The 26271-nt window shown below is 51.4% G+C and overlaps 1 protein-coding gene across 10 annotated transcripts in view; it reads left to right on the plus strand.

The window, feature by feature from the left end:
• Positions 1 to 742: 742 nt before the first annotated feature.
• APBA2 (amyloid beta precursor protein binding family A member 2) overlaps positions 743 to 26271 on the plus strand; it is a 153331-nt gene continuing 127802 nt past the window's right edge. For 3 of the 10 annotated variants that reach the window (XM_019753220.3, XM_074317907.2, XM_074317903.2), the window contains exon 1: positions 1340 to 1560. The gene's annotated coding sequence lies outside the window, so the exon portion shown is untranslated. Of the gene's footprint in view, positions 964 to 1269; positions 1561 to 1649; positions 1933 to 26271 lie in introns of those variants that run through there. The other 7 variants (XM_074317906.2, XM_074317900.2, XM_019753225.3 and 4 more) reach the window with 7 other exon arrangements.

Raw genomic sequence — 26271 nt, forward strand, 5'->3', positions numbered from 1 at the left:
AGCCGCGATTGCTCCCATGTGCAGGGATGGGTCTCACCCCAGTGGCTGGCCCAGAGCTTGCCACCAGAAGGGCTCTAGTGAGGCTGTTGAAGGGAACAGCCCAGAACCAGCAGCTCACTCACATCCATGGTCACGGTGTCTGGTTTCCCGAGGGGTTTGTCCACACTGGGGTAAAACTAGAAGATGAACGCATTTGGACCCCATCCTTGACGAGGGAAGCTCTGGAGTCATTTCTTCCAGCTGTTGGCATGCAGAGAAAAGCTTGGCCCGGAGAAGGCTGGATGAAGCGGAACTTTTCACTGGCTGGCTGACCAGAATGTTTAAGTAGATGGAACACAAACAGTGAAGATACGCACCTCAGGGCGAGGGGAGTGGGTGGGTACCTGCCGCTGGCCCGCTTCTGGGCTCTGCTTTTGCTGCCTCTGTTTGGCACTTGGGCTACAAACCTGCCCCACCAAGACCAGCTGCCCACTTGGAGGGTCTGGCCCTCTGGTCAGTGTGAGTGTTTTGGGAGGTGGTGGGAGGGGTTGTGGGGGCAGGAGGGAGCCTAAGGCCACAGGAGGCCCACACCAAGTCTGCCTGAGCCTGGCTCAGGATTCAGCTTTTCCCAGCCCCCTCTGCTCAGGGTCTCAGCTCTGGCCCTCAGGGCAGCAGGAGGGACCCCCTCTTTCTTCTGTGGCACTCCTTCAGAACTCCCCCCACCACAGCTTCACCCCAATCCAGCCAAAGAAGAAAACAGAAGGCAATAATCAGGACTTGGGGGAGGAGACACCTGAGCCAGCTCTGAGCAACAAGGCACCCTATGCACTTCCCCAGATAGAACCCACTGGTGACCTCATCTGCTGTGGGACTGAATGACAGAGCCAGAGGTGTCAAAGGTGACACCAGCATCTCCAGCACAACCTTCAGGGGCTTCAAGGGTGGTTATTCGCACTGTGGGGGTGGATCACAGACTCTCCTTGGGTATGTGTGGGTCTCTGGAAGTGACCAAGCTTAGGGGTCCTCTCCATTCAGGACAGCAAGAAGAGAAAAGCCTGGGTGAGGCCGTGCCGTAGGGAGGCCGGTACTGGAGGGCACAGGGTCCTGGGTGATGGGTTCTTACCAGAAGCTGGGAAGGAAGACCTGGAATACAGCCCGCGTCGGGGCTCTGCAGTGGGGAGGCAGGGGACCTCCCCTTGCAGATGGGGCTTTCCGAGGCTGCAATCCCCCAGGGCTTCTCGCAGGTACTCCCCCCGACCCCCTCCCACACACACCCTCCTCTCACAACAAGGCACCGGGCCGAGCAGGGCGCGGTCGTCGCGGAGCCTCTGCGCTGCTCGCGCTGCCGAACCGCCAGGGGGCAGCGCGGCGCGCGGGGCTGGGTGCGGGCGCAGTGGAGCCTCGCGTCGCCTGCTCTACCCGCCGGAGGACCGGACCCCTCAGGCTCCAGATCCAGCAGGTCCGGGGTGCGCCCGGGAATCTGTGTGCTCCCCAGGGCCCAAGGCGGTGGGGCGCTGCGGCTTCCAGAGCCTGGGCTCCGGCTCCTGTTCCCGAGACCAGCACCGCAGGACCCGGCCCCAGGTGCGCCCGCCCACCCCGCCGACTGTCCCGGCGCCGGGCTGGGGGCGGAGGGTGGCGGGCGAGGGAAGGGGGCTGGGCACGACCCATCTTTGTCCTCCCTTTCTTCCCGCCGCGCGGGCCGGCCTGCCAGTGATTTCCCAGCCCGCGTCCCGGGCGCGGGGCAGCGGGAGAAGCCAGTGCGGGGTGCGCGGCAGAGGCGGCCCTGCGTGCAGCACGCCGCGTCTGGGGCGCGCCCGCCACTATCCAGCTTCCCGGGCTCGTCGGCAGGCGCGGTGTGCGGCGCGGCGCGGGCTCACAAAGAGCTGCGGCGGCGGCCTCGCGGGCCTCGCGGGCGCTGGCGGGGGCGGCCGCACAGCCCCGCGCCCGGGCCAGGTAAGCGGGAGCCCCGGCCGCAGCCTCGGGGCTCGGGCCAGCGAGGGGGCAGAGGTGAGGGGAGCAGATGCCACGGCCGGAGTACTGCCCCCCGGTCCCAGCGGGGCAGCCGGGCGCCTTTGGGGGCTGGGGGTGCGGACCGGCGCCCCGCCTGAACGCGCGGGGCTGAGCCCGCCGCTCACGCATCCCAGGCGGGGGACTCCGCAGCGAGGGCGACCCCGCGCGGACAAGGGGCGCCGAGCGGCGGGGGCTGCCCGCTCGGGTTTCACGGGCCTGACCCGGTCCCCAGTGCAATACCTGGCCCCGCTGGGCACTGGGCGGCAACTCGCGAGTTTGGGGGCGCTTCGGGGTTCTCTGCCTCCTGGAAATCTGAGCCCCAATTTTCGTCCCCCTCCCCCTTTTCCCTTTCTAATGAGGCCCAGAGGGGGAAACTCCTCAATTGAAAATTGCACACCCGGGTGCCCTGGCCGCCGGCGGCGGGGTTGGGGGCGCGGCGCAGACCTGCCTCATTCGCCAGCCCCTTGCCCGCGGCGGGCATCGCCGGCCAAGGCTGTTAACCGTAGATTGGGCCACCGACGGTCCAGGCGGACATCGAGCCCCCTAGACCCTCAAGCTGGGCTTTGGGCCGGCCGGCGGGCCTGTGTACCGAGGCTGGGGGCCACTGTGCCCTGGGCCAGGGGCCCAAGGCGGTACGGCCGGCCAGAGGCTCAGTGAGTGGGGACGCTGAGATGACCCCTGCTAGTCGTAACTTCGTACTGACTTGCCCAAGGAGGACTTCATTGTTTCAGACCCGTTCAGATTCGGCCTTGCAGGGGCCAGACTCGAATCTATGTTGGAGCCAGGTCACAAGTGACCATGCAGCTAGCCGACGTGCCCCAGTCCCCGCATCTCATGCCAACACTTGGCCTGTGTGGGCTGAGCAGTCTCTGGCCTCTTCAGCCTCTGTCCCCTTTGTGGGAATTTTCTTTTTGAGAAAGAACAGTGGTCTTAGAAATAATGACCTGAAAGCTTGGAGGGTGAAACAAGCCCACTCTCCCTGAGGTCCACATTGGTGGTGCCCAGAGCCGGTGGGCAGCGGGTTGCTCAGGCCCCTGGGTTAGTGGGCCCTTTGGTGAGGCAAGCGGGGGCTCCTCCTCTCCTGGGCAGGGTCCACCATGCAGGGGACACGGTCTGGTTTCCTAGTCCAGAGCTGCTGGGATATCTCGCCCTATGCCCTCGCTCTTGGGTGGCCATTTATGCTGCTTCCACCTGTAGCCTGGCCGGGAGAGGGTCTCCTGGGCAATCAGATGTGCAACCTGCTGGGACCCTGCGTGTGTCCGGGGCCCGAGTGGGTGAGCTGCAGCTTGCTGGTGGTCAGCTTGCTGAGCTGGCAGCCTCCCCTGTGGACACCACCAGCACAGCAGGGGAGGCCCTTGGAGTGGTCTCCGGAGTTGGGCCTGGTCTGGGTGATGGCACTCGCGATGGGGCATCTCAAGAGTCTTCTGTGGGAGTGTGTCTCTCTAGACCTCTGGACATTTTCAGGGGCATGGTTGTGCCCTTTGCCCCCTACCTGCCTTTCTGTCTCCAGGGTACCGGGCTTCTGTGTCTGGAGAAGTGTGGGCTGAAGCAGATGGGTGTGTGTGTGAGTGAGTGTGTGAGCGAGTGAGCCTGAGAAGGGGTGGGCCCTGGCAGGAGGGCCGCGTAGCTGATGGGCCACTCTGACTCTCTTCCACCTTGCTTGCTTTCTTGGGCACCCCAGGCCCACGTCGTGGCTTCATAACTTGTTCCCCAAAACTGTCCCTTGAGTACTTCTAACCCTTTTTAAAAAAAATAAAACATTTCACAGGAATCATTGGTGGGGATGGATTGTGAAATGGAGGCACATAAATAATCCAGTTTGCCAACTGAGCTAAGAAATGCTCGATAAAAATACAAGATAATTGTAAACGACACCAGTCACACCCCTGGAAGCTGAGAGGGAGCGCTAAAACACCTTGATTTTTTCCTAGACACAACTGAGGAACTCAGAGGAAAAACATACCTGGTTGAGAGGTTGGTGTCAGGCTGGGCTCTGTCTGGAGTGGGCGGCCAAGAGGCCTGTCTGGGGGTACAGTCCTGTCCCCCCCCCCCCCGCACCCGCCTGCTGTCTCAGCCCCCCCCCCACCTCTTCTGTTCTTGGTCCTGCACACCCAATCTGATGCCTCTGAGGTAAGGTTCTCCTGATACACTGTCTAAAGACTTGGAGAAACCTTTCTTGTCGGGGGGAGCCCGAGGGCACAGGCAGGTGGGCACAGAGGCCCTGAACATGAACTCGGCATGCCTTGCAGCCTGGCCTTAGAGAAACGACGAGAGTGGGAGAAAGCCTTGGGTGGCACAGCCCCGACCTTGCTGGGTGGCTGTGAGAAAAGGGGCCGTGTAGGGGTGCTGGAGGCCTCGACTGGCATGCAGCTCGATCCCTGACATGGGTCACATTTGATTGCTCACCAAGAAGTGGCCCAGGTGTCTGGTTGGTGGTCGGGCCATGTGCCCACGAGGAGGATTTCTGGCTCATTCCCTGTCCCCAGGCACCCCGCCCACCTCCTGGGTTGGGTCCAGCTCGTGTCTCAGAGCAGCCTGCTGGCACGGGCTGAGTCAGCTGTCGTGGGTGCCATCTTTTCTTGCCTCTCCTTCAGCCAGTCCAACACTCTCTCCCTGTTCTCTCTCAGATGCATGGGGGAGCCCAGGGAGGACAGTGACCTCAAGGTCATAGAGCCAGGCTCTCTCTGTGGGGCTTGGGATTCCCACGTCTGCCTGGGAGCCGTACATGTTGGTGGGGTGCCATTGCTATGTGAATTAGGATTTCTGTGCTGGCTGTGGGGTTGCCCATTGGCAGGTTGGGCCCACAGGTCTGGTGTCCCTTGCTGAAGCCCTCGTGGCTCCCGAGTGCCCACTCACACCCACAGTACTCAGTCTGGTTTTCTCAAGTTCCCGCCCTTGCTCCCAACCATTGCCCCTCCAAGCTGTTCAGGCTCCAGGCAGATGGGCTCAATGTCCAGGCTTGCCCTGGTTTGTCCCCATGCTGTCCCAACCTCCCTGTCCCAGGGCCCTTTTCCATCCTTAATGATCCCAACTGAACGTGGGCTCTTTCCTTCTTATCCCCTTGGTCCTCAAATTTGCCATGTTCACACCTGCCTCAGGGCCTTTGCACCTGCCATTCCCTCTCCCTGGCGCGTGCTTGGTTTATATGGCGCTCTGTTTATATGCCAACTCCCTGCCTAGCCAATATAATTCAGCATCACTTTCCCCTTTCTTGTTAACCCTGCTTTATGTTTCTTTCTTATTTATGTACTTGTTTATTTACTGTCTGTCTCTCACCACTCCAACGTAAAGATTTTGTTCACCTCTATCCCTGGCAGTTAGAACAGTGCCTGGGGCCTTGTAGACCCTCAGTGCTACTCGTTGGGTGAATGAATGAATGAATGAATTGAATGAATGAATGAAAGCCCCAGGACCTTGATCCTTCCTTTCAGCAGGAGCCTGGCTTCCTGCTCCTCCTTTCCCAGAGACCCAGGGCTGGAACCGAGCTGTACTCACATTTGGAATCCTTCCTGGAACCTCACACAGAGCCATGTGCTCAGTGGGTGGGCAGGAAAGATCCTGGGAATTGTATGTTTAGGTCATTTGCCATGTAGATCAGAAGACACTGGGGTTGGAAAGGGAGTCCATCCCAAAGAGGGGGCGTTCTGAGTCTTCACAGAAGTTCCCTTTTGGCCGTTTGGACGCTCTATACTCAGGCTGTCCCTGACGCCAGAGCCACCTCCCCGTTATCCTGCAGTCACCTGGGGTGTGGATGTGCTGGGAACGAGCCTCCCTCTTGTCCAGCTTCCCTTCCTCCTCCATCTGGATGTTTCTAAACTCGTCTCGTACCGTATGTCAGACCCGGTGTCTCGAGGCTCCCAGCGGCTCTGCCTGTGCCTGTTAGCCAGCCTTCCCTTCCCGGAGCCCTCCCCCGTCTCATTCTCCTTCCTGTGCTCTGGCCTTGCCTGGAAGACGCAGTGGTTTCATGAGGCAGGAGAGGGGAAGGGATTTGGAGTCGGGAGCTCAGTTTGAACCTGGCTCTGCCACGCGTCCTGGGTCCTGGGGCGAATCACCAGCCCAGGGAGTCTTTCTCAGCCTCTGCCACTGCACATTACACCTCCTGCCACGGTCACGTACACATGTATGTTCTCCGTTCCTGGACCTGAGTCCCTAGCAAGGCAGCTCGAAATGTGACTTTCTCTGAACTGTTTTATGCGTTGTTAATTTAATTAAATAAAAAATGCGGTGTATAGTTTTCCCTAGTTGGTTTGAGTATCAGTTGTCTTGGAAAAATCCGTTGTTTCTAAAATATGAGACCCGGTAATTGAGTGAACATGTGCATTTAGGGGTGACGGATTTCTCGGGTCCCTCTGGCACCACATGTGTGCATTGTTCAAATAAAACTCAGTTTACGTGTCTGTCTTTTGGTGTAACAAGTGAGCCATGTGTTCTAACATCTGTCCACGTTATCCAGAGCTGGTGACAGCTGTCACAGCTGGGGTGGAGTGGAGCGGGGCCTGTGTTAGCAGTTGGAAGCTTGAGAAAGCCAGGCTCTGCCTCCAGCATCCAGCCAACACCACTGCTCAGGGTCGGACCTGACTCCTGAGAAAGGCACACACAGGGCTGAGCTTCCTTCGTCAGGAGTCCCTGAGGCTGGCCTGAGTCGGTGCTGTTGGCTTCTGTTCCTGCAGGAAACGACAGTGGACTAGGCCTGGCCCACAGCCCCCACTAGACGTGCGTTTCTTTGTGTGCATGGACGGCGAGACTCTGCCTGGGGCCTTTGTCTGCGCTTCGGCTGCAGGAGAGGAGCGTGCCAACGTGTGGCGGGTGGCACGTGCTGTCTGCCTCCCATTCTTGGGGGTGTCTCTGAACCGTTTCTTGGGTTGGAAACTCTGAGAGCAGAAGCCACGCCAGACCGGGGACTCCTGATGTGTCTGTCCTTTGGGCTTTCACAGATTTTGGCTTTTAAATAAATTACATCATTAAATAATGGTTTTCTCCTCGTTCATGGGCTGGTCTGTGCTTGATCAGCACTGATGACTGGTGTTCGCTACGGCAGCTGGTGTGATAGCCCCAGAGGCAGAGGCACCTGCGACTGCCATCAACTTCATGTGGGGAGCTGCCTTGGGGCACTCCCGGACGTGGCAGCGTTCTCCCCCCCTCTTGCTTTGGGAACCCGTCTTAACTCTGTGTGTGCTGCTGCCCCTCATTCTACCCGTCATTTACCTCTCAGTCCTTTGACATGCGGGGCCTTTGCAATGCTGGCACTAGGGCAGGTGCCTTCCATCCATCCATTCACCCATCCACCACTCATCCCTGAGCCTCTTTCCTTTGTTGGGAGCTCATCCCCACACACCCACCACCCACCCACCCTTCCATCCATCTATCCACCCACCCACCCACCCACCCATCCACCCATCCATCCATCCCACATGTCTTTTCTGACCCTGTGTAGAGCTGGGTGAAGTCAGGAGACAGGGAGTGGAGAAGGGGCTCTTGGCGAATGGAGGATGGTATTGGAGCCTGATTTTGGCTCTGGGTCCAAAGCCCCCCTTAGAAAAGCAGCAGCCAGAAGTTGTGAGGGTCCCAGCGTGGGTGGGACCCCATTCTGGAAGAGTGGATGTATGCTTCTCCAGGCAGAAGGGCCGCCTGGAGGTGGGTGCACGGGGGAGGGCCGAGTGTTTGGCAGCAGAATTGTGTGGTTTGTGCAGTTCAGAGCTGGAGATGGTCCCAAGCCTCAGGGGCCTGACCTAGGTGGCCCTGGGGGAGCTGCTGCTGTGGTTGGGAGTGGAGCAGCGGGGTGATGATGGCACAGGCCATGCCCAGCAATCTGCAGAAGAGCATTTTCCATGGACCAGTGTCCCAGGGGGTGGAACCTGGAGGAGGAGGGTGGGAAGGGGCGCTGGGAGGAGCAGTGTAGTACCTGGTGGGGTCTCCAGTGAGACACACATGGAGGGGCACAGCATGGGGCCCGGTGAGTGCGTTGTGCATGGAAGGCAGCTGGAGGGTGTTGGGGACGGCTGGATGGGGCGCAGGGAGTCTGCTGGGCGCCCTGCGGGGCCCTGGGGCTCCTTGTGTGGGAGGTGGCAGCCGCCAAGTCGCAGGCTTACTATCACGGATGTTTAATTTTACCCTTTAGCGATTTGCAGGCTTTCTAGATTCAATTGCTACTGTTCATCCACGTGAATGACGAAATCCACGACAAACCATAAATCACGTTATTAATTTGCTCACAGAGTTAACCTCCGTGGGTTCGCTGACTTACTCAGCAGGACAGTCGTCGGGAAAACAGGAAAGCCTGGTTTCCAGTTGTCAGTGAGCAGCAAAGATAGGAGGGTCACAGGTCAGGTGGCTGGAGCTGCCCCCCAAATGGCCATCCCCCGCTTATGTGGATAGGCTGGCTCATGACAATGGCTCCCGGTGGCTTTCTGGCCCTTTGTTGGAGGGGGATTGACATTTTGCTGGCAGGGCAGAGGGCAGAGGGCCTGGGGAAGGAGAGGGCAGAGCCACATCTGCTGTCAGACATTCCTGGCATAGCGTGGCTGGGAAGCTGGGTCCCCAAGGCCTCTGTGGGCTGGTGAGCGCGAGGACACATGTCAGGGCTCAGCTCAGTAGGGGATACCCTCGGCGCCTGCAGCTCTGGCCCTTCTTCCCCTTTCCAGCCTGCAGCATCTTCTGCTTAATGCTGGCTCAGAAAACATCTCTTAGCGTTGCTTTGTTTTGCTCCTGCACAGGGAGGGGGTGGGCACCATTCCGTCCTCTGAGGCCCACTGCCTGGCCCCTATCACGCTGGCAGGGAAGGGATTGGATGCTTCCTTCCATCCTTACTCCCATGCGCCATACCTGGCACCGGTCTGCTAACTGTTGGACTAATTAGAAATCAGGATTTGTTGAGAGAAAGCTGCGTTGGATGGGGGCGATCTCTGTGTGTCGACCTTTCTGTGCCATGGGCCACGTGACTGCACTACCCTGCTTCGCTTTGACGGATGCCCAAGCCTGCTTTCTTCCTTTATAGTGACACAGAGAAACTCAGCTCTGGTGTATTTACTATCCAATATTTCACAGCAGAAATCCAATGGTTATGTTGGTGATGGCAGCCTCTGCAAGCTCATGCACGATAGCCACCAAAGGGAAGGGACATGTTTGCCTGGGGATGGGGCTGACACCACGGTGACTTGGTCAGCAGCTGCCTCCTACCGAGTCAGGAGAGTCTCATAAAATGCACGTGTATTTGTAGAAATACAGAGTTTACTGTCCCAATGGTCATCCTTGAGGTTGAAATTAGCTTTGGTTTTAAGGAAGCAAATGGAGACATAATACAGTAACTGGGGCTGATTTTTTCCCCACCCGCCCCATTTTCCTGACGGTGGTCCTCAAGCTCTCACACACATGCCTCAGGGAAACTGTCCGGGCTCACGGAGGCCATTAAGGGTGTTTGTTGTCTAGAATTCATGTCAACCAATCGCTTGGACACATCTGGGCCTTACCTCTCAGGCCCTGGCTCCAAAACCTTTTTCTCCTCTCCACACATGTGTTTGGTGGGATATAGTCTAACAAATGACTTGTCTTAAAATAACGCACTATGTAGTCAACAAGAAAAAGGCATACAGCCAAATAGGAAAAGGGGCAAAAGACTCTTCACCAAAAAAAGGCCCAACAAACATGAAAAGGTGCTCAACTCCGTTAGCCATCGGGGAGAAGCTAGACAACTTGTAAGTGTATTAGTCAGGGTTCTCCCTAGAAGCAGAACCAATTGGCTACATGTGTGTGTGTGTGTTATATGTTTTTGGAGATTTATTATGAGGAATTGACTCACGATTATGGAGGTTGAGAAGGTCCATGACCGACTTTCTGTAAGTTGGGGGCCCCAGGAGAGCCGGTGGTCTCATTCAATCTGAGCCCGAAGAACCATGGCAGCTGATGGTGTAAATCTCAGTTCAAGAGCAGAAGAGCGAGGCAGGAAAGAAGTGCCGCCTTCTTCTACCTGTTGTTCAGTGCAGGCCTTCAGTGGGCTGGGCGATACGCACACACACTGGGGAGGGAAATCTATTTTACTGGGTCCACCGATTCCAACACTCATCTCATCCAGAGACTCCCTCACAGACATGCCCAGAAATAATATTTATTAATAATGTGGACATCCCGTGGCCAGTCAAGTTGACACATAAAATCAGCCGTCCCCGCGTGACACTCATGTGCATTCCCACCAGGGTGGCTGAAATGGAAAAGAGCAGACGGTCGCAGGTGTTGGTGAGGACGTGGAGCGTCCAGAACGCTCACGGTCGATGGGCGTGTAAATTCGTATAGCTGCTTGGCAAGCTACTATGCAGTATCCGGTAAAGTTACAAATACACAGATGCTGTGACCGGCAAGCCCATTCTGAATGAAACAGAGGGACATGTGCACATGGCCACTGTGATGGCCTGAATGGTGACCCCTGAAGCTCTCAGGTCACAAGGCCTGGAACCGGTGCATGTTGCATGGAAAAGTGTTGCAGAGGTGATTAAGGATATTGAAGTGAGATTATGCTGGGTTATCTGGATGGGCTCTATGTGCCATCCCAAGGATCCTTCTAAGAGAGACAGAGGGAGATTTGACACACAGGGTCAGGCCACGTGACCACAGAGGCATACGGTGGAGTGAGTGGCCACAAGTCAAGCAATGCTGACAGCCAGCAGGAACCGGAAGACACAACGAACGGATTCTCCCGCAGGCTACCCGATGGCACATGTGCCTGCCACCCCTTGATTTCAGCCCAGTGACCCTGGTTTCTGACTTCCGGCCTCCAGAACTGTGAGAGGATACGTGTGTGTGTGTTAAGCCACCCAGGTTTGTGGTGATCTGTGACAGCAGCCATAGGAAGCTGCTGTGTCATCAAGATGCACACACAAGCGTGCCCATGGCCGCGTGGTTGTCATCGCCAAACTGCCAATGACCAGGTGTGCAGTGGCAGCAGACTGGCTCAGTACACAGGGGTCTCTTCCCGCACGGAACGCCAGGACAAGCTGAGAATGCACACTGCTTGTACATGCAACTTGCCAACACGGAGTGAAAAACCCAGACGCAAGAGTCTCTACTGTGTGATCCCACTGAGAGGAAAGACGACAGCCAACTCTCGTCCGCGGGGTTGGAAGTCAGGTGGCCCTTGGGAGATGGGGATTAGGGGAGGTACAAAGGGCCCCTGCGTGTGGTGGCAGGGCTCCTAGAGGTGCTGACAATGTCCCATTTCTTCGTCTTGGTGTTGGTTTGCCTGGGTGAGTTCCCATTTATGATACGGAATTTTTCAGTACATACGTTATACTTCAATTAAAAGCGAAGGAAAAAACAAAACAAAACCCAGCCGCACATCATCTTGGAATTTTCAAGGGGAACTTTCAGTTGACTGACTCATGGCTTGTGTTTCTGCTGGCACAATGGTATCAAAATCAAGATTACATTTCATTTAGTGGAGATAATTAGATTTGGCCATTCCAACAAGTGCTTATTAATATGTAGATACAAACTATATTTTCTAAATGAAATCAGAGCCCATAAACCCGTGTAGGATGCGAAGATCTATACACGTGTAATTGATATGGGTAAGTTACACAATGAGTTTTTCTTCCTGCGTGGGATGGAGCTGTGCTCTTAAAGAAAACCAGATGCATGCAGCCGAGTGTTGAAGGGGCATACGCTATGCAGCTTCAATGAGTGAGAACCAAAAATGCTTGAAGGATGGAGACCAGAGGCAAGCGGTGCGTGGGAGCAATTCCTGGGGGTCAGCCCAGAAATCGTGGGTGGAGGGTTCATGGGATCAACATTGACACCAGCGGTGACAGTCATTGATGGTTTGGACCCTTGATCTGATGTGATGAAAACGGGATTTCACCTCTGTGGTCTTTCTCCCCAAACCCATACCTCCGATCTAATCATAAGGAAAACGGCAGTTAAAGTCCCCTAGAGGGACATTCTAGAAAATACCCGACCGGTACTCATAACTGATGAATCAATAGTGTCATCAAAATCGGAGACTCCATCACCGCCTAAGGAGCCTAAGGAGACACAGGACTAACTGGGCTGTGATGTCCTGGAAGGGATCCTGGAACAGATGAAGGACACTGGGTGAAAACGAAGGAAATACTCATATCCTCGAAGCGTGGACTCTAGCGATGAGGGACGCATCCATAGTGGCTCATTAACTGTAAGAGGCGTGTGATGTTGCTGTAAAATGTTACTGATGGAACCACATGTGGGAACACGTACTGTCGGCCGTTTTTCTGTAGGTTGAAAACTTAAAAACAAAAAACAAAGCTATTTAAAAAAAAAAAATTGGAGGGCAATTTGAGTCTCATCACCCCATGCCTCCTGGCTGTCAGTGTCCCTGTTCCCTGGGCCTCTGAGTGTCCCTGTCCCCCCTCACCAGCTCCAGACTCTTTGCTTTGCAGACTTCGTCCTCCTCCTTCATTGTCCACACGAAAACGGGGAACGTTCAGTTTAGTATTTAGGATAGATTTTTTTATGGCCCAGATTTCTGGGTGCTTGGAAAAACCCTGTTCCGCAGATGCACTCCATGTGTGTGCTGGGGGCCACCTGCAGGTGACATGAGCCCAGCCAGTAAGCTCTCAGGCACGCTGCTCACGTTTCCTTGGTCTGCCGACCCGGACAGCAGTGCCTCTGTCCTTCCTCTGTGCCCAGCAAGGTGTTCTGAGAGGCCGCCCTCCCCTGCTCAGCCCCTGGGTCACTTACAGTTAGTGACCAGTGGCCTTTTTTTAGGGGGCTCATATTGGTCACAAGACACAGTGGGGACCAAAGCTGATGTGTGAGTGGTAGACGGTTCAGCGAGGAGGCAGAAGAGAGCCCTGCGTCTGTGTGGGCTGGGCTGGTGCTCAGAGTTCATGGTCAGTGTTGATGAGATGGTGAGAAAGGCTTTGTCCCCACAGAAAGGCTGGCGGTTTGGCAGCTGAAACCCTGGTTTTGTTAATTTCATCTTCTTTAGCTGACAGAAGTTTCACCTCCTGTATTTTTGGAGGAGGTGAAGGATGCAGTGGAAAGGAGTAGCCCCGTAGGACAGGGAGAAGCTGGGGCAGGATCGCGGCTCTCAGTGGGCATGGGCCCCTTCCTGGCTCGTCTCATGGAGCCTGCAGGGCTGGCTGTGGTTTATGGAGAGTCGGACGGACCTGCCTGGGGACCCAGCCTGTGCCCCAAAGCCTCGCTAGGCAGCGGCGGGGACATCTTCCACCTTCCCCACTTGCAACCTGTGAAGCAAGTGGCCTATCTTCCCAGGCTTGCTTGTGGCATTTTGAAAGGAAACCAACAATTTCGGGGGCGGGTGGGTCTGTGGGGAGTTTCAGAGACTTCTCGATGACACACAAGCCAGTGGGGAACTGATGACTCAGGTGTGATAACGGGGACATCCCTTTCTTGAGGCCACCCACTCCATGCTGGGGGCGCTGGGGTGCTGATCTGATGGGGGCTCTGGGAACTCGAACCTGGGCTCACGAGCCATTATTTACTTTAACAGTATCTTATCTTTTGTGGTGATTTAGCAAAAGGATTGGTGCCAAGCCCTCTTTTCCTGAACTGCTGGTTCTGCTTGAGTGTGGGAGAGTCAGGTGGCTGGTTGACCTGGTGGAACCCTGGGCCTTGTGTCATGTCCTGAAGCCCTTGGTGGCCCTCTGAATGCAAGCAAAAGCTGCGGGATGCTGAGGCCGCAGGGGGATTTCGTCCTCCTTTTGCAGAAGCAAGAGGTTCATGGATCCACTCTGTTGAGCTGAAAAGAAGAATTTTTAAATTTCCCCTGGTTGAAGAATCTAAAATGGAGCAATCAATTCCCCCAAATTGGACTTTTAAGTTCTTGGAAAAAATGGACGATTTTCTCTGTGTGGAAGCAGATTCCATAGGACCTTCTGGTAATGAATTTTCAAATGCTTTTCTATGTAGTCTCATTCTCAAACCCTGAGTCTTAACAACCAGAAGCTGCGAGGTCAAAATCTCAGGGGGCAGTACTCCCCGACCTTGAAGGGGCGCAGCCAGGGAGACCCACCTTTCTCTGCAGAATAACCCTCGCCAGGTCCATAAACAAGGGTTCACACCTCTCACCTCCTCCTGAAGATTCTGAGACATCCAAAGAATGGAATGAAACACAGGAGTAATTTTAAACGTGTTTTTTTTGGGCGGGGTACCTGCTGGGACACAGTTAATGTGTATTGTTTCATTATTGAACAGTAAAAGAGCTAATACTTAAAAAAATAGGTAGATAAGACATTTCTGCTTTTAAAATACACTTGACCCTTGAATAACTTGGGGGTTAAGGGCACCAAGCACCCCCCTGCAGACAAAACTCCATGTATAACTTTGACTCCCCAAATACCGTGTTTCCCCGAAAATAAGACCTAGCCGGACAATCAGCTCTAATGCATCTTTTGGAACAAAAATTAATATAAGACCCGGTCTTATATAATGTAATATAAGATCCGGTGTTATTTTACTATTACAGTAAAATAACACCGGATCTTATATTAATTTTTGCTCCAAAAGACGCATTAGAACTGATTGTCCGGCTAGGTCTTATTTCCGCGGAAACACGGTAATTACTAATAACCTCCTGTTAACTGGAAGTCTTACAAATCACATGAACACATATTATGTGTTATATACTGTATTCTTAAAATAAACTAAGCCAGAGAAAAAATGTTATTAAGAAAATCATAAGAAAGTAAAAAAAAATCATAAGGAAGAGAAAACACGTTTACAGTATTTATCGAAAAAAATCTATACAAGTGGACCTGCGTGGTTCAAAGGTCCACTGTACTGCTGTCTGACATTTTTCTGGCAGCAGAGTTTGGGGTTGAGAAGGATACTGGTCTCAGCGACAGGCAGGCATCTGACATACTTTAGATCCAAGATTTCTTTGGCATTGGTTTTGCGTAAGCAGAATTTTATTTTTTATTTAAATATTTTTCAAGTTATAAAGTTAATATGCTTTCATGATAAAGAGTCAAACGTTACAGAAATACATAATGTAGTAAATGAAAGCCCATGCCCTCCAACCCCCACCCCCATTCAGCCCGTGCAAAAAACGACCATTGTTAATGGGTAGATTCCTCCCATTTTTTTCCTTATTTATAACAATGTTTGACCTACATTTTATACGGACATTCATATTATTTTTAATATTTTTTCAACAAAATGGGATTACAGTATCAATATGACTTGTTCTTCGATCCCCCCAGCAATGAATCTGAGACGTTGCCCCGTGTCACATTTGCATAATATCTGACTGCTTCCTGCTGAACTTTCCAGTTGGCTCCGTTGCCCACACTCATGGATGATGCTGGAAGGTACTCTCGCGCCATCCTTTCACGGGGGACGTCTTTGCAGGGGAGATTCCAGAGGCAACTTGTGGGGCCGAATGGATGAACATTTCTAGCGTGACACAGTATTGCCAAGTTGCTCTCTGGGGAGGTTGTGACCATTTTAAATGGTGCTGGTTGTGTGGGACAGCTGTGTCCCCAGGTCCTCACCAAAAGACACTCTCTGGACAGGGTCCATCTTTGTAGTTTCACTCAGTCCTGTGGGTACAAAGTTATCGTTCATTGAAAATGGTGAGAGAGGACAAGCTCATTCTCATGTGCTGAATAATTTGAATTTCTTATTTTCAGTTTCTTTTTCTACCCATGCCTGTTTTTCCATTGGTTTGTTCATCTTTTCCTTGTTGATTTATAGGTATTCTTTGTATAGGATGGCTATTTCTCATTTGCTGTATACACTGCAGATATTTTCACCCAGATGCCTTTTGTCCTTGGACTTCGTTTAAAGGCGTCTTTGTGCATAAACGTGGAATTTTTATGCTGTCTAATCTATCCAATCTATCAAGCCTTTTTATTATAGTCCCTGAATTTTGAATCTTACTTAGAAAAAGGACTTCCCTATCCTAAGTGTCCGTAAACACCCTCCTGTGTGTGTGTGTGTGTGTGTGTGTGTGTGTGTGTGTGTGTGTGTTTCTTTCTTCTTATATTGAAAGTTCAGGTTATTTTGCATTTACAGCTTTTATTCATCAGGGCTTTATTTTTAGATATCGTAAGTGCTGGAGATGTAAATTGTTTTATGTGAACACTCAATTCCCTGACATGATTTATTATTAATAGCTCATCTCAACCTCTGTTTTGAGAAGCCCCGTTTGTCCTATATTAGATTGTCCCATGTCTTGGGTAGTTTGTCGCTTGTTTCTGGACTCTCCATTTTAATTTATTGGTGTATCCTTGTGCCGCAGCTGCTATTTAAATGACTCTGGCTTTTTGTTATATTGTGTTATTGTATAGGTCCTTTCCTTCTTCATTCTCCTTTTTCCATTTTTTTTCCAAACCTTTCTCTCATTTCTTCCATTAGATAAACTCTGCAATAAGCTAAATTCATCCTCAAATCGGATTGCTCTAGAGGTTTATTTCAGGGAGAAGAGACCTCTTTATATTTTCTCCTTACCTGGAGATTTTGATTTATTTAGAGGTCGTTTTACATCCTTCACTAGTGTTTTATGGCTTTGTTCACATACGTTTGGTACATTTCCTGTTCGATGCAGTGTTAGGTATTTCATTGCTCCTGTTGCTGTGGTCCGTGGGGTTACCCCGCCTCCTGCCTCATTTCCTGGCTGGCTGTAGCTGTTGTCTTCTGACTATCGAGCTTGTCTGCCATTTGCTTAATTACGCCTCTCTGTTGGTTTAAATGGCTTGTTGTTCTTTCTCTTGGATTTTCTAATCCAGGGATCACTTGCCAATGTTGACTTCCTTCCTGATATTTATGCCTTTTGTTCCTGGCTCACTGTTGTGGGGGGGTACCTTCATTGGCTCTGTGCCCCCCCCCCCCCCCCCCCGTGGTCTCATGGGCCCATCAAGATGGCCCCTTTGCTTTAAAGCAAGGGCTGTCCCATGGGTGTTTCCTGCAAGTCTGCACCCGGGCTTGTTCTGCTGTTTGGCCCTCCAGCAGGGAACTCAGAGGCTCTCCTCCTCAGGGACAGGTCTCCTCAGGTGATGGCAGGTAGGGGGTTGAGAATATCAGGAACTGCCATGCCAGCCTGGCATCTGTCCCTCCCACATTGGTGGCCCCCTCCAGGACATAGTGGGTGCACTGGCAGGGTGGGGTGTTGGGGTGAGGTGGGAGTGGGGAGTGTAGGATGCAGCCCTGGTTGTGGAAACTCCCCTCTGCAGGTGGTTTGGGCCACACCGATGGGTCTGAGGCTGGGGGCTAGTGAGGTGGCCCCCAGCAGTGGTGCGTGGGGTTTGTCCGACCGCATGAGGGAGGACCCTACCCTGACTGCACCACGAAATGTTGTCTGTGCCACCAAATTCCCACCAGGACGGCATGGCCCAGTGCAGATCCAGGAATCTGATACTCGTCCCCTAGGGTCACCCTTAGGAAGTGAGGTGGGGGGAAGGGATGGGATGAGTGAAACAGGAACACAGGATCCCCTGGCCTCACGAAACCTCTGAGCCAGCCAACAAAAACGTCTTTTGTTCTCATTTTTGCTCTCACCTTGCCCTTGGTGTCACACCCTCCAGAGCTGTGAGCTCTGGGTGCTCACTGCTGACCGGAGGTAGTGAGTTGCTTCGTATGTCTAGATTCTTACGTTATTTGGCACGTCATTTTTGCATTATTTTCCATCATTTTCCTATAGAATCTTTGTTTAGGGCGTTATAGCTACCCACACTTGTTAATTATGTGTTTGGTCGTGAAGTACACCGGCCACCCAGTGCCTTTAGGATGGTGGAGTCTGTGCTTGGCACTTGGGGCTGAGCGGGATGGAGCTGTAAGGTGAGGCGGCGCGACCCCGTGCTGCCCCCTGGTGGTGGCCGGCGTCTGACACTTTCTGGTGAGCCAACAGGTCCCCCTCAGAGTCTGATGGGGAAGAGTGTGGGCTTTTCATAACAGTGGGGTTGTCTTTGTCAGGCCCCCTGAATCGGGGAAGTGGTGTCCTTAACACCCAGTAACGCAGTCAGGGCCACATTACCGAGGATTTACGTGATTCTGTCTGGCTGGAAAGTTCGAAATCTGTAAGGTAACTTGTAGGACTCCATGTGGCGAGTTTAACGTGCTCGTCTGCGCCTCATTTCCTGGGAATGACCCAGGAACGGCTCTCTGATTTTCAATTTTAAATCCTTATCTTCCGACAATCGGCCGTACACAGAGCGGAATGTTGAAAATGGGCTGCAGTTACGCAGTTTCTAATGGGATGGGTTTTATTCCGAACGAGTGGACTGTGACAGCGTCCCACAGCGCCAGCGTGACTGCGCACAGCAGCCCATTTGTCCTGCGTTTAATGGAAGATGTGTAGCTGTAGCCTGCTTCACAGTTCAGCTGCCCACGGTGGCCTGGGTGGGTCCTGCTCATCTCCACGGTCACCAGTGTGTGTGTGTGTGTATGGTGGGACCCGGCAGCCATGGCCTGGGACAGGTCCTGGGTGCTGGCTCCCACTCAGGGCTCCGTGTGGCTTTTATTTGCCAGCGTTTTGTCCAGACATGTTTCATATGCAGGGCAGAGTTGTTTTGCTGTAGGTCTTCAGCAGGAGCAAGGCAGAGCGGTAGTAACGGGCTGCTCTGATGGCTGGGTCCCCGAGAGCTGGCATTGGGGCATTTCTTGTCTATGGAGAGGGCGGGTGAAGGAGTTTATAATCTGGGGTACCTGACTCTGCTGAAAGCCTCCACAGCACACCACTGGGTTAGTTAGGAAAAAGAGTTCCCATTGTCCGTTTTTTTTTTTTAAACAGATTATTTTTTTTTAGAGCAGTTTTAGGTTCCCAGCAAAATGGAACAGAAGATACATGGATTTCCCATACCCCCCCCCCCACACACACACGCACAGCTTGCCCCATTGTCAACATGCCCCTCCTGAGTGGTCCGTTTGTGACAGCTCACGTGCCTGCACTGATGTGTCATCATCGCCCAGAAGCCATAGTTTACATTAGGGTCACTCTGGGTGGTGCACATTCCGTAGGTTTGGACAACGATGTAATGACATGTGTCCACAGTATCACACAGAGAAGTGTCACTGCCCTAAAAACCGTCTGTGCTCTGCCTATTCACCCCCCACCCACTCCTGCCAACCACTGATCTTTTACTGTCTCCACAGTTTTTGGATATCAGGGATTATTCATTATGAATTTGTACCAACTGGACAAGCAGTGAACCAAACTTACTATTTGGAAGTGCTGAAAAAGCCGCGTGAAAACGTTAGACGACCTGAACTTTTTGCCAACATTTCATGGCTCTTGCATCACGACAATGCACCAGCTCACACGGCACTGTCTGTGAGGGAGTTTTTAGCCAGTAAACAAATAACTGTATCGGAACACCCTCCCTACTCACCTGACCTGGCCCCCAGTGACTTATTTCTTTACCCAAAGGAAAGGAAATATTGAAAGGAAGACATTCTGATGACATTCAGGACATCAAGGGTAATACGACGACAGCTCTGATGGCCACTCCAGAAAAAGAGTTCTAAAATTACTTTGAAGGATGGACTAGGCACTGACATCGGTGCATAGTTTCCCAAGGGGAGTACTTCAAAGGTGACCGTAGTGATATTCAGCCATGAGGTGTGGAGCACTTTTTCTAGGATGAGTTCGCAAACTTAATTGTCTGACCTCATATGATTGGCTTCTCAGATTGGCACCTTTTATTTAGTAACATGCATTTAAGGTTCCTCCACGTCTTCTCGTGATTTGATAGCTCATTCTTTTCAGGCTGAACAGTATTCCATCGTGTGGATGGACCCCAGTTTATCCGTTTGCGTATTGAAGGACAACTTGTTTGCTTCCAGGTGTCGGTAATTATGGGTAAAGCGGCTGTAGACATCTGTGTGCAGATTTTTGTGTGGACATAAGTGTTTAGCTCCTTTGGGTAAATATCAAGGGGCGTGGATGCTAGGATAAGAGTATGTTTAGTTTTGTAAGAATTGCTAACCTGTCTTCCAAAACGCAGTATCCCTTTGCGGAGGGAGTTCCTGTCACTGCACTTCCTTTCAGAATCTGGCAGTGTCAGTTTCTGGCTTTTGGCCGTTCTCATACATGTGTCGTGGGACCTCGCTGTTGTTTTCATTTGCATTTCTCTGAGGACATCGGATGGGGAGCATCTTTTCATATGCTTATTGGCCATCTGTTATCTTCTTTGGTGAGGAGTCTGTTCATATCTTTTCGTTCATTTTATAATGGGGTTGTCTGTTTTCTTATTGTTGAACTCTAAGTTTTCTTTGCATATTTTGGATAACAGTTCTTTATCAGATGTGTCTTTTGCAAATATTTTCTCTCATCTTTTCATTCTTTGGCCAGTGTCTATCGCAGAGCAGACACTTTTAATTTTAATGAAGTCCTGCATATTCTTTCTTTTATGGATGGCGCCTTTGGTGTTCTATCCAAAAAGTTCATTGCCAAACTCAATGTCACCTAGATTTTCTCCTATGTCATCTTCCAGGAGTTTTATAGCTTTATGTTTGACATTTAGGTCTGTGATCCATTTTTTTTTTTTTTTTTGTAATTTATTGGGGTGACAATTGTTAGTAAAATTACATAGATTTCAGGTGTACAATTCTGTATTACATCATCTATAAATCCCATTGTGTGTCCACCACCCAGAGTCAGTTCTCCTTCCATCACCATATATTTGACTGTGATCCATTTTGAGTTAATTTTTGTGAAGGGTGTGAAGTCTGTGTCCTGTTTCCCTTTTCATATGTAGACGTCCAGTTGTCCCAGCACCATTTGTTGAAAAGACTATCTTTTCTCCATCGTATTATTGCCATTGCTCCTTTGTCAAAGATCCATGGATTATTATCACGTGGGCCCCTTTCTGGACACTCTGTTCTACTCCCCTGATCTATTTGTCTCTTCTTTTTCCGATGCTGCACTGTCGTGACTACTGTAGCTTTATAGTAAGGCTTGAAGTCAGGGGGTGTCAGGGCTCCAACTTTGTTCTTCTGCTTTGTGTGCTCTTAGAGCACTTGTACTGGCCACTGCTATGATTTGCTTTCATAGATGTCAAAACCATGGCTGGTTTCAGAAATGTCATCTTTGGAAATCCTTTGTAGCAATGAAGCAATTTTTCTCTTTTCATTTTTCTTGTATAGCTGCATCTATTGAAATTTTAGTTTCGTATCAGGTCTAATAGGGTATCTGTTTGAGATCGTTTGCATTCTATGAAGTGGGCTTGATATGAAATTATTCTTCTTATCTAATTCAAGTTTATTGGGGTGACAATTGTTAGTAAAGTTACATAGATATCAGGTGTACAATTCTGTATTACATCATCTATATATCACATTGTGTGTTCACCACCCAGAGTCAGTTCTCCTTCCATCACCCCTTTTACCCTTTGATCCCTTTTACCCTCAGAAATTATTTAGAAATTCAAATATTTAGAGTTTCAAGGATCATAAGTCTTCATATCGGGGGAAGGCCCCAATTTCATAAATGTGATTTTTTTCCCTCTAAAGGAAGATCACTAAATGAATAACTTATGTTTTATGGTTTTTCAATATGAAGCACTAATTAACTGTGTTACTAAAAAAAGAACCATAGATGTGATTATGGTTTTGATGCCGTATAAATACCTTCTGAAGCAGAAGGTTCTCTGTGCATGGGTTCTGCAAACCATGGGGGGCTGAGGGCCGGCCTCCGCGGGAGGAGCCGTGAGCTGAGCAGCTTGGGTTATGCTGGCTGCCTTCCCGCTTATTATCCCAGGAGACTGGGTCTGGGGTCGCAGAGCAGGACGAGAAACTACACGGCCACCAGCACTGGACCACGTTGGTTGTCCTGAACAGATAAGCGTGCAATGCTGTAGGGCCATGTGCAGTGGCTTGCCAGCCGGCCTGCTTGGCAGAGATAAGACGCCCAGACCCAGGGCCGCTACACAGGGCTCAAGGAAGGGATTTAATTCAGTGCCTCGCCACCCCAGTCTTAATTACAGTTTGGGGGCTAAGGCTATTCACTTGTTCTGTCTAGAGCTGTGTATGGATTCTGTCACTTTCTTGAATGCAGTAGAGCTCTGAAATCAGAACGCATCGTGCTGAAGCCATTCAGAAACGTTTCGCATGTAACAAAACAAAAGGGAGCTGTTGGGACAGTCCCGTCGCCCACCTGGTGCTGTGGCCTGTGGACAGTCTGCTGGGCTGCCCCGAGCCCATCTGGAAGTGTTTCTGATTCTCACCAGAAATAAAGCTGTAACAGTGGGCAGGTTGCAGAGTCACAGTAGCGTTAGTGATGGAAAGATGGAATTGAAACTTCCTGCTTACGCCATTCCAAGGAAAACCACAGGGCTTTGTGTGTGTTGCTGGCTGCTGGAGGATTCCTGAGGGGGTGGGGGAAGGGACCATATTGTTTTAAAAGAGATTTCAAGAGCATCGTCTTAGTGATGAAGTGATTTGTTCTCTTTTCAATCTCACGTATCTAGCTGTATCTGCTTGAATGTTTCGTTTCATTTCCGTTCCCTCTCAGAGTGTATTTGCCTGGGCTATTTTGAAATCTATAAAATGGGCACGATATTAAATTATTTTAAATCCTGTTTATTGCCTGCCATTTGGAAGACCTGGAAGGATTTCCAGTGTTCGCATTTGGGTCACGAGATGCCGCTTTGCATCATTTTGTCACATGTAAGGGAGGCTGTTTCAGAGAAGGGCCAGACAAGAGGCTTTCTATTTCTGAGACTCTACTACAGATCACGAAACATCGGTTATTCCAAGATTCGCCCTTTTGTGCTGTGAAATCTGAAATGGAGACGCTGTGGCCTCAGCGATGTGGGATTTAGAATCTGTGAGAGGCCGATCAGGCTTCTCTCTTCATTCAGGATTGGCTTTTAAAAGAACATTCTGGAAACACTTCCAGCGCTGGCAGCATCTTTAAGGTGAAGACGTCATAAATGCCCCGAGTTCCAGCTGCTGGTCACAGAATCGGGCAGGAGGGGGTGAGGAGGCCGGACGGCTGGTTGGTGGCATGTCACATCCTGGCACGTCTGCAGTCTGTCCCTCTTTATCCTTCAGACGTCCTGAAGGCGAGGGAGGAGCCAGCCTTGTTTCTTCTCCTCACCCTCTTAGAGTTACTGGAGCAACCCTCTCAGGCCCCAGGGATGTGCCTGGAGGAGTTCTGGCCCTGATGTCTCCTGATTTTTATCCTTTGTTCCCTGGGCCTTTTACTTGAAGGTACCTTGAGTACCTTATGGGTGTATTTACTTTAAACACAGCATATTTAAAACTTGGTGAGGAAAAGATTTCAAAGACACATAGCATTTATCCACTTAGCCGTTCATTCCTCATTCAACAAATACTTATTAAACACCTACTGGGTGCCAGGCACTGGGGTGGGTGAGCCAAGGGCATCCTTGGTCCGTGGAGCTTGGATTCTAGCAGTTAACACATTGACACGGTCTGGCAGGGACCGGTGACTTTTGTCATGTGCGCAGTGGCAGCCCGTGCAGCACAGTCTGTTACACCAGGCCTTTTGGACAGACGGGTGGGCGTGGTCAGCCTGCTCAGTAGCCCATTGTAAAGCATGTGGGCACCCCTCCCCCATACCGTGATCCCTGACTTGTGTGTGACACCCAGGACCTCACGTCAGTCACCTGTTTTGTCTTCACAGTAGCCCCGGGAACCCAGGTGGGGGCTGGGAGCTCCGCAGTGTCCCACACCCAGTGTGTGCTGGGTGCCAGATGGGGTCACAGCAGCTGATAATACGGGGTAACCTTACCACGTGGGGGTATACTGTCCTCAGAACTTTAGTTGTTATCAAAGTTGTAGAAAAAATTCTCCTAGTTGGAGCATAAAACCACTGAGCTGCTTTCAGTGTTTTGAGGCTTTGATGCCATTTGGTAGCTTCTATTCCAGGAGTCTGAGCGGTCAGCTCTGGCCTCTGCTGGGAGCCTCGCCTTCTGGGTTTCCATGACAGGCCCATGGGGTCCACGTACATCCTTCTAGGACGTGGAGGGTCTTAAACATCGGGGCCCTGGCTCTAGGTAATTACACCAGCGGCCTGGTTTTCCTCCCTCCATGGGGAAATCTTTGAGAACAGAAACTTTACTAGAAGAAACTTATTTTGTTACAGAATATTTTAGGTTTCCCTTGTGTCTAGTCTGAGAATTACTTACGGGCTTTTTAATTCTGTGAGAGTGCTTGGAGTAGAGGGGTTGGCGAGTTTGCTTCGTGCATGCTGGGTTAGCAGTGGCTGGGAGGTGGCAGCTGGGAGTGGGGGGCTGGCATGGCCCCTGCTGCATCGGGGTCTTCCCACCACTTTTTTGTTGTTTTCGACTCCGGGACAGCAGCTCACTCCCAAGCATGGTTTACACAGGAATTTAATTTTGATGAAGTGACTCAAAAAAGGAAAGCAGGCTTTAAAAGGAGATTTGCACACATGGAAACACTGCAGGTTTGTGTTTTGGTCTATGAAGCATCTGAAATTGCTGCAGGAGTTTGAAGCTAGGGTGGGGTTTGGGGGCTGTCTTGTGGCAGGGACCCTTTTGAGGTGCCTTTGTTCTTCTGGGTGGGAGTGGATACCCTGCCCAGATTTCAGGAGGGGGAGGCGGCTGCTTCTGTTCCTAGGAGCACCTTTCCTTGGGGATGGCTCCCCCCCTCTCTGCACCCCCCTGGCGGCACAGTTCCATGCAGGACTCTTCCTTGGACCTTATCCAGACCTCCCCCCTCTCCCCCAGAGAAGGTTAAGGAAACTGTCCTGAGGGTGTCGGGTCTGCCCTGAGCCTGTTCAGCCTGTGTGCGTTCTGCTGCGGGGGGCGGGGGGGGGGGAACGCCCCTTATCCTCTCCCCCTGCAGACTGAGTGCCCGCTCTGCAGCCCAACCCTGAGACCTATGACGTGCTGGTCACTGCTGCATGTTGCAGGCTGCGGCCCACCTGTAGTCCCCAGTGCACGTGTGTGTGTGTGAATGTGTGCATACACACATATACCACTCATGTACACACATCACACACACACACACACACACACACACACACCCATGTGAACTACTTGGTAAATGAAACGGAATTCTTTAGTTTCCCCGCAAATTAACGTTTTCGCTGTGACATTCGTCTATAGTTGAATGATATCTCATGCCTCTGACGGTGGCGTTCCACTTTACCCCACGAGCTCAGTGCTCCAGAAAGGCAGTTTAGGAAAGCCGATGGACGTTTTTTCTGTATTTTTGTGTTTTTCAGGAATGGTTAACAATAAGATATTTTTATACTTTAAAGTAATCGTGTAGTTTAATAAAATGTAGCACCTTAACTATATTTACTTAAAAACATAAATACTGTAATTATTTTCTGTAGATTTTTGACACGTTTTGGAGAACAAACTTGAAATCAATTAACACAGTGAAAAGGTTAATACAGCAGCGTCTTCCACTGGCCTGTCCTAGCACACCAGGGTCCCCAAGGTCCCCCAGGTCCCCAGGCCCTGCCCCGCCCCCTTCGGTCACCGCCTCCCTTTGTGTTTCCTTTCATCTGGGTTTGTCCTGCGATGTGTGTGCAAGCTCCCATCACTTGGAAGGTTGCATCTGGGCCCGCGTTACCTTCCTGCAGACACTCGGGCTCTCATCCCGTCTTCCCTGACACTAGGGAGCATTGGCTCCTATGGGCGTCCTGCCCCCTCCCTTCCCGTCTGCCCGTTTTCCTTAGTGCTGACATCTCCCAACTGGAAGATGGACTCCTCAGAGGGGCAGACTCTGGGTTTCCTGGTAACGCTGGTGAATAATAAATGCGTTTTGGTAAAAGACTCAACCGTGACCCCTGTATTTAGTAAGAGAAAAGTGGGGGCCCCTTGCAGCCCCCGCCTCTGTTTCCACCCCCCCCACAGAAGAAACCACAGACAAGCTTTTGGCGGGGCCCTTTTGGCCTGTCTGCTGCCCTCACATCTGTATGTAGATTTGCAGAGCTGTATATGGATTTTATAGCTAGCTCGATGTACCTATAACCAGGTTCTATATACACTCCGAATACTGGCCTGCCTCTTATCAAGGTGCCTCCGAGTATTCAAGCATGTGGACTCTGCCATAAATTATTTAACCGTTCTCCTATTTATGGGCACTTAGATTGCTTCCAGTTTTTAAAAAGATTGCTGCTGTGAAAATCCTCATACAGACAGCACTTATTTCATATAAATGTGAGTCCTCCTGGAAATGGCGTTGTTGGGTAAAAGGATGTACGAGTATGTATTTAAATTTTTGATAGAGATGCTGAATTGCTTCTCTGAAAGGCCTCATTGGGACTCTTCCTAAAGAAATACATTTTTTAGAAAGGAGAAAACCAGCGAGGATGTAATTCACTACCAACAGCCAAATAAAGACAGTGGGACTCCC

This window comes from Rhinolophus sinicus, chromosome 13 (assembly GCF_057876585.1).
Source record: "Rhinolophus sinicus isolate RSI-liver-muscle chromosome 13, RSI-T2T, whole genome shotgun sequence".
Lineage (NCBI taxonomy): Eukaryota > Metazoa > Chordata > Mammalia > Chiroptera > Rhinolophidae > Rhinolophus > Rhinolophus sinicus.